Source organism: Bidens hawaiensis, unplaced genomic scaffold (assembly GCF_021521415.1).
Source record: "Bidens hawaiensis isolate Kalapana, Puna unplaced genomic scaffold, B.hawaiensis_p1.1 tig00029908_1, whole genome shotgun sequence".
NCBI lineage: Eukaryota > Viridiplantae > Streptophyta > Magnoliopsida > Asterales > Asteraceae > Bidens > Bidens hawaiensis.
The window spans coordinates 8,736-21,453 of NW_027505166.1; the positions used below are offsets into that span (position 1 = coordinate 8,736).

General features: G+C 45.4%; 1 pseudogene; it reads right to left on the bottom strand.

The window, feature by feature from the left end:
* Positions 1–1,186: 1,186 nt before the first annotated feature.
* LOC143611188 (pentatricopeptide repeat-containing protein At3g18020-like) lies at positions 1,187–3,201 on the bottom strand (annotated as a pseudogene).
* Between the last annotated feature and the right edge of the window lie 9,517 nt (positions 3,202–12,718).

Sequence of the window (12,718 nt, forward strand, 5' to 3'; positions counted from 1 at the left end):
TTAGGATTAAGCGAGTCAAATGAGACGCATAAAACTTGGTAACTTTTTTTATTTTGAACGAACGGTCAATTTGAATCTCTGACCCGTCATTGACCCATACATCTTTCTTCTACCCTCATGAGGAAATCTACCTATTGGTGAGAAGACCTTTGGCTCAACTTGATCCTCCTTATCATTTGTCTCAAGTGAGATTTAAACCCAAGACGATAACTTTCTACTTGCTATTTTTTTCAAATTAAGTTAAATTAAATTGATTTATTATGTAATGAAGCTTTTATCTTCATAATTACCCTCTATTACATTAGAAACTAATAAAAATAAATAATAATAATAATAACCACTAAACAATAATTAGGAGTCTTGTATGTGTTATTTTGACTACTTAGTGTTCGAATTTTGTTCATTATGAAAAAAAAAAACTAAAATGTTGGAACATCTAATAATAGGTGAGTGATTTTACAATAATAAAAGAAAACTTCGAGTGAAGTGAAACATTTGAAAAGGTTAATTACTATTGGACAATTCTTACTTTTTATTTATTTAATTTATCAATTATTTATGAATTTAGAAAAAAGGAATAGAAAAAGGATCAGCACTAGCACGTCAACACAACCTATTCTTAGCCGCACTTTTAAATTTTTAATTAATTACTTATACTTATACTTTTATAGGTTAATCAACCCGTTCATGAATATATTTTTCATGTTTGATATGCTTAATTAGTTGGACATATAACTAATAATTTACCATTTTAGCTTTCGATGGAATCATATAAAAGAACGACATCATATAAAATTCTCTATAAAACACCGTCTCCATAGGAATTTGCATCGAAGATAGTCCTATAGCATTTTCATTGTGCTAGCAAAGAATTTGAATTTAGTTTGTCTTAAGTCATATTAGTTGGACAAAATACCACCTCAACATCCGGGATCGACAATGCTAGGATCTTTCCAGCGCACGAGTTTTATCGACCAACGCCGCCCAATTGGTCCACCTCAAATTTTGTATGTTTTTCTCTTGTTTTTGGTTTTAATTCCGTTAGCATAACACACATAACTGAAACCAAAAACTTCTGAGGCCGACAACGCTAGCATCGACTTATTTCATTATAATAATTGCAGCCCAATAGTCTTTCGAAAGCAAATTGACTAACTCCATATCTATTGCAAGTTACACTACATACATACTTGGACAACATTGTAAGATAATTACACTTAAGAGGGTTGCGTTTGAATGTGCATTTTGAAAGTGTTTTTATCTAAAAAGTAAAAAGTCACTCTTTTACTGTTTGGATAACCCTTCCTCTTAAACAGCCTCTAATTTCCTTTGCTTATGTAATTTGTCAATAATCCTCCATGTAACCGCATCAGGCGCAAACCCATTTCTCCAACAATCTGATAAGCATCTTTCTTCAAACCCAACTTACAAGCACATTCAATCAAAATATTATAACTCACAACATTTAACCTAACTCCACAGTCCACCAATTCATACACAAAACCACAAGCCTCGTTAAACTTCCCGCAACGACAAAGCCCTTTAACCATAGCCGAGTAAACGAACCCATCGTGAACTTTTGATGGCCAAATAATATCATCCCAAAACATCTTCGCTTCATCTACACGATCACATTCACATAATCCACCAATCATAATCGCGTGTGTGGTACAGTCAGCAGCCACACCACACTCCCTCATTGATTTAAATACATCCATCGAGTCATTTACAAGATTCAACTTAAACAAACCGCGAAGAACAACGTTATAAGTTATCACATTCGGTTTAAACCCCTTCTCGGGCATAAGTTTAAAAAGTATATCTAAAGCTTCTTTTACCCTACCAATGCTTAATAATCCACTTATAATGGTTGTAAATGTCACACTATCCGGACTACAAAACTGAAACTTCTTCAACAGCATATCGTCTAGCACCTTAATCCCGTCTTCCACTTTTCCCATTTTACAAAACCCGTTAATAACAGTGTTTAACGTAACCACATCTGGGTGACATTTTGTTTCAAGCATGGTAACAAGCGTGTTCAAAATCTCGGTTGAAACATCGTTCTTGATTTGACATAAAGCTCGTAAGTAGATATTATAAACTCTCGCCTTGTCGACCCCTTTATTCAACATGATATCAAGAAGCCTTTTTGCTTTAACAAGATCATATTCCTCTAAACAAAGACGTTCAATTAGAATCTTGTAAGTGGTTTCCGAGGGCGTGTATCCCATTTCAACCCCTTGTTCTAACAACTGGTAAGCTCTTAAATATCCACCGGTTTTTGTAAGCCCGTGAATGATGCAATTGTACGAAACGGAACTTGGAATAATCCCGCGTTTCATCATAATGTAAACGATCCTTGACGCACCATGATGTCTTCCATATCTACAAAGTGAATCTATCATTTGTGCATAAGCAAAACCATAGTTTACGTTATTCAATTCGTGCATCTTCTCTGCAATATCAAACACTGATTTAAAAAAACCCGCTTGACAAAAAGTATAAATCAGATTCGAAAACGCAGCATGATTAACACGAACATTGTCTTCTTCATCCATCGATTCCCATACCTTTTCAAGCAAATCTTTTAGCAACGATGAGGTTTCCATTTTATCGTTCCTTTTACTAACAACCCCACCAATCAACACACTATACGTAACCGAATTCGGCTTCACACCCCACTCAGACATTTCATCAAACACCTTCCATGCAACCCCAACTACCCCAATCCCACAATACCCTTTAATCAAAGTCGTATACGACACCACATTCGGCTCATGCCCCATACTTCTCATCCGAAACAACAACATATGAGCAAACCCGACACACGAAACCGAACAAAACTGATCAATCAACCTGTTAAAATTCATAACCGACGGCACAAAATGCGGCTTCAAAACAATAACCTCACGCACAACACGCATCGGGACGTCTGCCCCAGCCCAACAACCTTGCAACTATCACATTACAGGTTCGTTCATCGGGGATAATGTGACTGGAATTGGTATAAAGAGACGAGATAAACCGGTTATGGGCTTGGGCGAAGCGATTGGAGTGGCAGAGGGCGTGTGTGATGCTGGTGAGGTTGAGTGAATTGGGGGTGTATCCGTGGGAGCAGAGGGTGTTGATGAGGCTGATTGCTTCGTCTACGTTGTGGTCGATTGAACAGAGTTTGTGGATTCTTTTGGTCCAGTAGGATTGGCAGTGGAAAAGAGAGATGGTTTTGAGTGGTTGTGGTTTGTGATTGGAGTTTGGGGAAGAACATAGTTCAGGGTTTTGGAAGTATGTTGTGTGTTTTCAGGTATTGAGTCATTTGGCGGAGGATGATTTAAAGCTCAAGTTAAAACGTAATCGTCGTCGTCATCGTCTTTTTAACACAGTGTTATGGTTTAAAGCCACTCCTTAAACATTTGGGGTCATCAAGTGTTGAAAATATTCGGTTGTCACCGGATAATATGTGAAACCCCTCCCTTATCACCCTGACAGAGTTTGTTGGGTTTTAAAACCATGTTACATTGGCTTTTGAAGTCCCTTTTGTAGACCACAACAACAAGCCTAAATCAATTACTAAAAGTATAGGAAAGTTGAAAACATGGATGGCGTTAAAGTCCAAGCCCGTCGGAACCTAAAACATATGGGGCGGGGATACGCGAAACTCGATGGGTGTTGAGCCGGGTATGAGATTAGATTTAAAATTTTTCACAAGTATAGTACAAGATGAATTAGCTTATGTTTGACCCGTTGCCCGAAACCACACATGTTTACACGAATCATATATATGTATCTATTGATATTGTTGATTGGTTAAAAAAAGAAATGAACTTGGAAAGACCAACAAGTACCTGATACTGGATAATTACCCGACAAATACGGCAGGAAATGGGACATGGTTTAACAATTAGGTATGTGATTAGGATTACCAATACTTGGCCCGATTCCCGAACGTGTCCCATTGTCATCTCTGATTGAAAATGGGAGGTTTTGAAAGTTTGGTGGTTAAAGTAAGAAAAATTTATAGATGCTTGTCACTACTCTAGATCAGCTCCTATATAGCTTGGTTTCAGCTCATTTACATCAGCTAGTCAATAGAATTAAGAATGTGGGGATGTATCATCTAAGCACCATATGAAGAAATTTTATGAAATGTGAAGCCAAACTGTCAAGAACTCGTAAATTTCAATATCAAACAGAGAATCAAAGGTTTCAAACTCATAAACAATCAAACCTTTACTCCTGAACCATTCACATTTCACCACACACTACCACTAAGATGAATTTCAAGACTAAACATACAAGGAACAACACCAGATATTGAAAAACATCCTCTCTCCGTTTTACCCTCTCGTTTATACACTTAATCAACTTCTAACATGGCCGACCCAAGAAATTTGGCAGCAAAATCAATCATTAAGCATCCAATAAGCACAACTTCGTTCCATGAGCTTCCACTACAACCACAACTTTGATCCAGACCTTCCACTGCTATGCTACACAACTGCAGTCCCTCAACTTTTTGACAAATTAATCTTAATTTTATACAAAGTTTGCAACATTAAACTTTATACTTTTAAGCAGAAACCAGTGTTAGTAACCAAGACAGTTTGCACGATTCAATTTGCTGTAACACATCGTTAAATCAAACCAATATTTTCAGTTCAGTTAATTGTAACCATGATTCAGTTAGCGATTGAAGAGGTAGGTCCCAGCAGAGCCCAGTTGGACCCGCAAGACTCACCTTAAACAGGGAAGTCTGCGCAGAGACCAACTGGATCCGCAGAACCAACCATGCTCAGAGACGTGACGTCCTTACGCGCAGTACGCAAGCTGGTCCCGCAGGAAATGCCTCCCAATGGTGAAGGACTCCGCCTGTCCCCGCAGCCTCGGATACAAGCCATTAGGGAAGGCCACCCGCGCAGCATGGCTACACGCACAAGGCACTTAGCTCTCGATCATTCAGTGTCACCTGAAGGAATGAGCCAAGCCGGGAGCAATCCCGCACAGAGGCGGGAGGGGGAATACTCCCGCCCAAATAAGCCAGTCCGTATACTGAAGGATCTTTTACTGTACCTGACGAGGTATGGGCGAAAGATCTGATCAGAGATACGACAGCTCACTGATACAGTATGGCGAGCAGCATGCTCCTGTACTGTATCACTATTAGCCGCTGCCTACTCACCAACTACTGTCATACCACGTGCATAGCCGGCAGTTGGTGGAAAGGGAATAGTACACAGCAGGCCTGGTCACTATCAGCCGCTGCCTACCCACCAACTACCAGCAGGGCACGTGCGTAGGCTACTGTTGATGAACAGGAACACTGTAGCAGCCGGCCATACCTCCTTGGAAACCTACCTTCGGCTATAAATACCCCAAATTGTATGATCATCTCAACATTACATTATCACATTATCATCATAATATACCTGATATCTGCTCTAGCAATCTCTTAATATATTTTTATATTTAAAGAGCAATCTAGTCTGATTCTCACGCCGGAGGGTGGTCACAAGGAGGAACCCCCCCCCCCTTCTCAGTGACGAGCTCACGGTGTCTGTTTTGCAGGTTATCAGAAGAACCATCTTCCAAGGGTCTAACCCCTCGTGGGAAACATCTATCTAACCCCCAGGTTACCAGTAATCTGCCCGGGGACCGGTTAGTGTTTCTTCATTGGCGCCATCCGTGCATAAAGCTAGAACTACAATTTTCTCCAGTTTTTTCAAACTTTTACAAAGATGGTTAGAGAAATTCCGGTAACCACAACCCCAGCTACTGGGGGGAATACCGGCAACACAGTTTTTACAAACACTACCCCGGCTACCGAAGCCGGGGCAAGTGAAGTAAATTTTACGAACACTACCCCACTTACCAAAGCTGGGGCAAGTGCAGTAAATGATCAACTACTGGGATCCACCGATACCCAGTTTGAGAAACGAAGACTCCCCCGCCAGACTCTCAATGAAGTTAAGGCATGGGCGGAGGCACAACAAAAGGAATTCCAGGCTGAGTTGGACGAACGCTTGCGTTCCGTGCAACAGGCCGACGAATTCGAATACTGGGAGGATGACTCGGAGGAATCCGACTCCGACGCGAACCCTCGCCATAGGGCAAAAGGGAAGCGTAAGGAAACGGAATCCCAACCGAAAAGGCATTTTGGACAAGCCTTCAAACCAAAAAGCACAGGTGGAAGTCCACGAGACTTCTCCAAAACATTCAGACCAAACGTTGCAAATGCGGGAACGTCCAAATTTGCTAGGGACATTGCGGAAGCAATCGCCCCAAAGAGTGCCAAACAAATGCCTAACATAGGCACATATGATGGTTTATCTGATCCAGACGATCATTTGAACAGGTTCATAGCGGGGGCAACCGTCAGCAATTGGACGGAACCCACGTGGTGCTACATGTTCCAAATGACGCTTGTTGGGGCTGCTAGAGCTTGGTTTGATCGTCTACCGGTCAACCACATCTACGACTGGGCAGACTTCCAACAGAAGTTTAGCCAACACTTCAGCCAGCAACGGAAGTATACCGAGGAGCAATGGACAATCCTCAAATGCTTACGAGAGGAAGATGAATCTCTGCCAAACTTCATCACTCGCTTCAACTCAAAGAAGCTAAGTTTGGGCAATATCAGCGAAGATCTTGTTCGCGCTGCCTTCATCCAGGGCGCACATGACCCAGAGCTCATCCGCACCCTAACGGGTAAAGATGGCATGCCATCCACATGGGATGGCATCATGACAGCAGCAAAACGCTATGCGGAAACAGAGAAGCAACTGGGTAGAGATCTCCCACAGAGCACAAACCTCTACACTCAGAAGACGAGAGAAGACAACGTCCTCACCGCCAGACTAAATAAAAAGCGAAAGCTAGGCATTTGGCAGTCAAGGGTAAACTTTGACACCTCATCCGGCTTGCAACATCGAGTGGGCGGAAGGGATAATGTACAGTCGCACCGGAACTCCAGATGGACGCCACTCACCAAAAGCGTCACTGAGATATTCGCCACTGAAGAGCTCCCATGGCCAAAGCCTCCAATAATCCGACATCGTCACGATGCTGATCGGAGCAAATACTGTGACTTCCACAAGACAAAAGGCCACAACACTGAAGAATGCATAGACGTAAAGGACATGGTCGAAGCATTTGTCAGAGATGGGACGCTCGCGCACCTCGTGGCACAATAAAGGCTGAGCAGGCGGGTGCGTATAGAACCTCAGCTGGGGAAGACACGAATCAATTCCAGCTTCAAAATCGAGACTACATGCTGCGTAAAGAACGAGATCCCGAACCAGGTGCGTATCGGCTCGATGGCACTCCCATCCCAACATGGAAGGGAGCTCATTTACACAGTCTGCATGTAAATCAATTCCAATTTGTAAAGAAAAGGCCAAGAGCCACTTCTAATGGAAATGATTCTCTTTAAGAACATCGAAGCTGATGATTTTACATTCATACTTTTCTGAACACTAATATGCCGGTTTTCACCGCATAATTACGTGAAGTCATTGCATGGGAAGGCGGTCCTACCCGCACGAACCCAATAACGTGACAAACCTTCACGCAGGTCAGTTTGGGAAATAGTTCAGCACCCAAAAATGAAAGTGCCGGTCTATCCGCATGAATCATTAAAGGAAACTGAATAATAACCTACCAACAACCGCGCGTCGAACGGTTAAACTACGCAACACTGGTGACGGCGTTCACATTACGTGAAGTCGTTGCGTGGGAAGGCGGTCCTACCCGCACGAACCCAATAACTTGACAAACCTTCACGCAGGTCAGTTGAAGGGGAAGAGTTCAATTATCCTATTAAATGAAAGTGCCAGTCTATCCGCATGAATCATGAAAGGAAACCGAACACTAACCTATCGACAACCGCGCGTCGAACGGTTCAAAACAAAATTCTTAAAAAGGATAAGGAAAACCTACACGCAGGTCAGATAAGGGTAAAGTTTTGCCATCCTACTAAGTGCAAGTGACGGTTCTACCCGCACAATCACGAAAGAGGAAGCAAGACTTCCTGTTATCAACCACGTTCAAAGGTTAACTTATCCTCAAAAGGTGAGAAAAACCTACACGCAGGTCAGATAAGGGTAAAGTTTTGCCATCCTACTAAGTGCAAGTGACGGTTCTACCCGCACAACCACGAAAGAGGAAGCAAGACTTCCTATTATCAACCACGTTCAAAGGTTAACTTATCTTAATGCCTTAGAAATTTCGAAAAGGAAAACCTACACGCAGGTCAGATGAAGGTTAAAGTTTAGCCATCCTACCAAGTGCAAGTGACGGTTCTACCCGCACAATCACGAAGGAGGAAGCGAAACTTTAACCCATTATCAACCACGTTCAAAGGTTCTTATTCTAAACACTTGGAAAATTGCTAATTTAAACTAAGTATGCAAGTCATAAGTTTATAAAGCAAGGAACCCAAAGAAGGAAATAACAATCTTATACGCAAAAAGATTAATATTTCAAGAATATATTACAAGAATGGCCGGGTAACTACCCGCCTAAGAGAATAAAACTATACAAGTCTTAGCAATGGGAAGGGATCTTCAGGATCAAGCTTCAGGGCCGCTTCCACTTGGACCCGCTCCGTCAGAAGAACGGGGTGGTTCGAGGAACGCTTTGAGGACAGCTAACCCATCATCAGCAGCAGCTACTTCGTCGACCTTTTCCACCACTGGATGCGGGAAGGCGGCGTATTGGTTCAATGCTTGGTCATAAATGGCTTCGGTATCCACATCGAACAAAGGGAAGTTGGAAGGCGGGACGCCTTTCTCAACAAACCCTAGACCAAGCAGGAAGCCGGCCTTTTCCCCATCCTCATGAGAAGCGTTGAGGGCTGCGGTCATAGCATCATCGTAAGAGGTCTCTGAAAAGACCCGACGCACAACCTACAAAGAAAAAATACAAGTATTAGAACATTTTCTTACAAAAGAAAAGCGAGAAGATAAAGCTAAACATACCTGAGGCAACGCTTCTCGAAGAAGCCATTGGAGGGCAGCTTGAGCTTCGTTATGGGCGCGTTCGGCTTCGCTCTTGTTAAGGTTGGCAAGTAAAACTTCCTTTGCGGCAGCCTCTTCGACGCCCTTAAGCTTCCGCTCGGTGTGGTCAAGCACCCCTCTTTGGTCCAAGATTTCCTGGAGTTTCTTGGCATCTTCCATTGCCAAGGCATCATGAGCGCGTTGGAGAGCCTCTAATTTGGCCTTGAGCTCCTCATTCTCCACACGCAAAGGCTCAGCAACGGCTTCAGCCTTGGCAGCCCTCTCGGTTGCGTTTCGCGCAGTCTCCCTGGCCAGCCGAAGCTGTTCATTCACAGCTTGGGCAGCCTTGGAGCGGGCCTCGAGTCGCGCCTGAACTTCAACCTCGAGGGCCTTGAAGGCCTTCTCCTTGTCGGCGGCAGCTGCCGCCAGCTGTTGGTTCTCCTCCCGAAGAGCACGCGCCTCAGATACGTCCTTGGCGCGAGCTGCTTTCAACTTGTCGTTTTCACGACAAAGCAGCTCGACGCGCGGCTGCATCCGGGCTTGGAGAACCCGAAGCTCATTGGTTAGCCTACCCTCCTGGTAGCTAGCCATGGCTTCCCCCAACGCACCATGAGGAGCAGCGTGGCGAGCCCAGTCCACGCACTCCACAGGGGTACGAAGGGTTGTTCCTCGGCGTATGTTCCATCGCGGAACATACACTTCATTGGAATCCGACACTGCAAAAGAAACAAAGGCAGTAAGGAAAAGATGATAAAAAACATAAGGGAAAAAGAAAGGAACCCTACGCACCTGTAGGGTCAATGACAGGCCGATAGCCGCCAAACCCATCACCTGAACCTAAAGGAAATTCATCCAACAGGTCAGGCAGACGGGAAGGGGGCAAAGATCGGCGGAAAGCCCTGCGCGTACCTGATGGTCCGGCCGTAGGTGCCGGTGGCGCGGGCATGGTGGCAGCCGCCGTGGTCGCAGTTGTGGTCGCCGCCGCGGTCGCCGCCTCCTCAGCAGCAGCAGTAACCGCCGGCTCCGTGAAGGATGCTGTAAAAATCGCACTCACGGCCGGCGGTGACGTCATCTCGGCCGGAACAGTTGGCTCAAAGGAACGAGCAACTGGACCAGCGGATGCAGGCGCAGGCGCCTGGGTCGACGCCTCAGGAAGGCTGACCGAGCCTACCGTCATTGGCGGGGAGGTACTCCCCTGCGCTTCACCCCGGAATGCGTCAACATCCACGCCTGCACAAAGAAGAAAGTGTTAAATTTAAGAAGTAATAAATCTGCAAAGACATTATGATTGTACTTACGGGTTTTCTTGACCCTGAACGTACGGTACGGGCGGGGAGGAACCCGATGGAGCCGGCCTCTTGGTACCGGTCACCGCCGTCTTCGTTGGTTCTCCGGAGGTAACGGTCGTAGCCTCCGGAACAGTGGTCTTCTCACCACCGGGCTTCCCCGCCACCTCTTCACTATCTGACTCCGAGTCAGATAGAACCACCGGACCAGCCGTGGAGGCCTTCTCCTTCCCTTTCCCGCCGGCAGCAGCTTTCTTCTTCCGCACCAATGGAGGAGCATCTGAGGATTCCTCAGAAGAAGACAGGTCAAGAATTCCAACAGCGGGTACAGCATTGAGAGATTGAGGAAAGAATATCGCCTTACCTGGCCGCCGGTGGCTCAGGATCTCGTGGCCCAGCGGATAGACCTCCACAAAACGATCCGCCGTTTGCTCCAGGATGGGCAACTCACCCTCGTCCAGAGCACGAGTACCCATCCGCGCGGGACCGTCGGTTTCCCGCGGGAACAGAAGCGACTCCAAATTATTTCCCTCTGAAAGAAAAGAAACAGTTAGAAGACAAACTTGTATCAAAAAGAAAGACAAGACATACCATAGGGAATAGAGTTCAAACCGTATTCGAGAAGGATGGGAACCTGAGACGCATCCTTCCACACCCGGCTCATCCCTAACATGACCATCCCGGACTCCGCAAACCGGTAAACCGGAGATTGGATCCGGGATATCTTCGAAAACCATTCCGCCTCCTGGTAGTTGGGGGCGTGAAGGCTCGATATCGCTTGGCCATTTTTAAACTTCATGGCAAGGGGGATGGCGCGGGCAGAAATGTAGAAGAATTCCTGCTTCCACGCGCGAAGACTGCGCTCGGTGTCGCAAATCTTCAGACCCTTAATACGGGTCGTCAAGGTGTACCACCCCTGGATGCACCTCCAGGTATAGAAGGTCATCAGGCGGTCCACATGGGGCTCGATGCCCAAAATCCGGCACACCCACTCAAAATGGCGAATCTTGGCGATCGCCATGGGGTGCAGCTCGGTCAAATGAACACCGTGCCTCTCAAGGACACGGTAAACAAATTTTGTCAACGGGAATCTAAGATTCCCATAGACAAAAAATGCAGCATAAACCCCGATCTTGCCTCTGGGGGCATCATACACGGTCTGGTGGGATTCAGGAAACTCAGGCTCGAGATGATCGAGCATGAACTTCCTGACAACATACCGGTACTGATCGCCGGGCAGAGCACACTGGCACTCGCCAGCAGTACCCCTGTCGTCAGATATAGCTTCAGCATCACGAGAAGACATCTTGCAGAGAAAGAAGAGAACGATTTCGAGAGAATGCTCGATTGAATAAAGGAGTATTCGCCGGAAATCGCCTTAAAGATGAAGAGAAGAGTGAAAAGTGTGAATTGCAAATAACCCTCTACCCCTTTATATAGTAATCGCAATTAATGCGGTGAATTTAATGCGGAGGAGAGAGAAATCGAATGTGCAATGAAACTATGACACGTGGCAAAAAGCAAGCTGGCAACAGCTGTTGAAAGGACGTGTGCCAGTAATTTCGCGGCCACGCGCCCGAAAAATCGCGCCCACGCGCCTGAAAAAGCGACTGGAATGACCATGTTCTGTCACGTCACCATAACTTCCTGCACGTCCTGACACAGTCAGAAGAAACCGTCGCACGACGTTTCAGAGGTTTGGACTGTTCTGATCTTTTCACCAACTCTTCGAATTTCAAAATTCAAAATTCGAAAATATTAAAAAGTAAGCGGGAAAATACCCCTTTACCCCTTGGCAAACAAGTAACCGTAAGACGGATGCGGGTACAGTGTAAAGGCAAAACCCTTCACATACCTAGCACCCGCAGGGAATTGAAGCCAAATAAACCTTGGCAAACAAGTAACCGTAAGACGGATGCGGGTACAGTGTAAAGGCAAAACCCTTCACATACCTAGCACCCGCAGGGAATTGAAGCCAAATAAACCTTGGCAAACAAGTAACCGTAAGACGGATGCGGGTACAGTGTAAAGGCAAAACCCTTCACATACCTAGCACCCGCAGGGAATTGAAGCCAAATAAACCTTGGCAAACAAGTAACCGTAAGACGGATGCGGGTACAGTGTAAAGGCAAAACCCTTCACATACCGAGCACCCGCAGAGAATTGAAGCCAAGTACCTCGGCAACCAAGTAACTATAAGACGGCTGCGGGTACAGTGTTCAGGCAAAACCCTTCACATACCTAGCACCCGCAGGGAATTGACGCCAGGAATACCTTGGAAGTAAAGTAACCGTAAGACGAGCGCAGGTACAGTGTTAAGGCAAAACCCTTCACATACCTAGCGCTCCGCTGGGAATTGAAACCAAGAAGGATCTTCTGGGCAATGCTTGCGGAAACGGAAATAACATCCCCGCATAGCGGGAACGTCGAGAACTACGT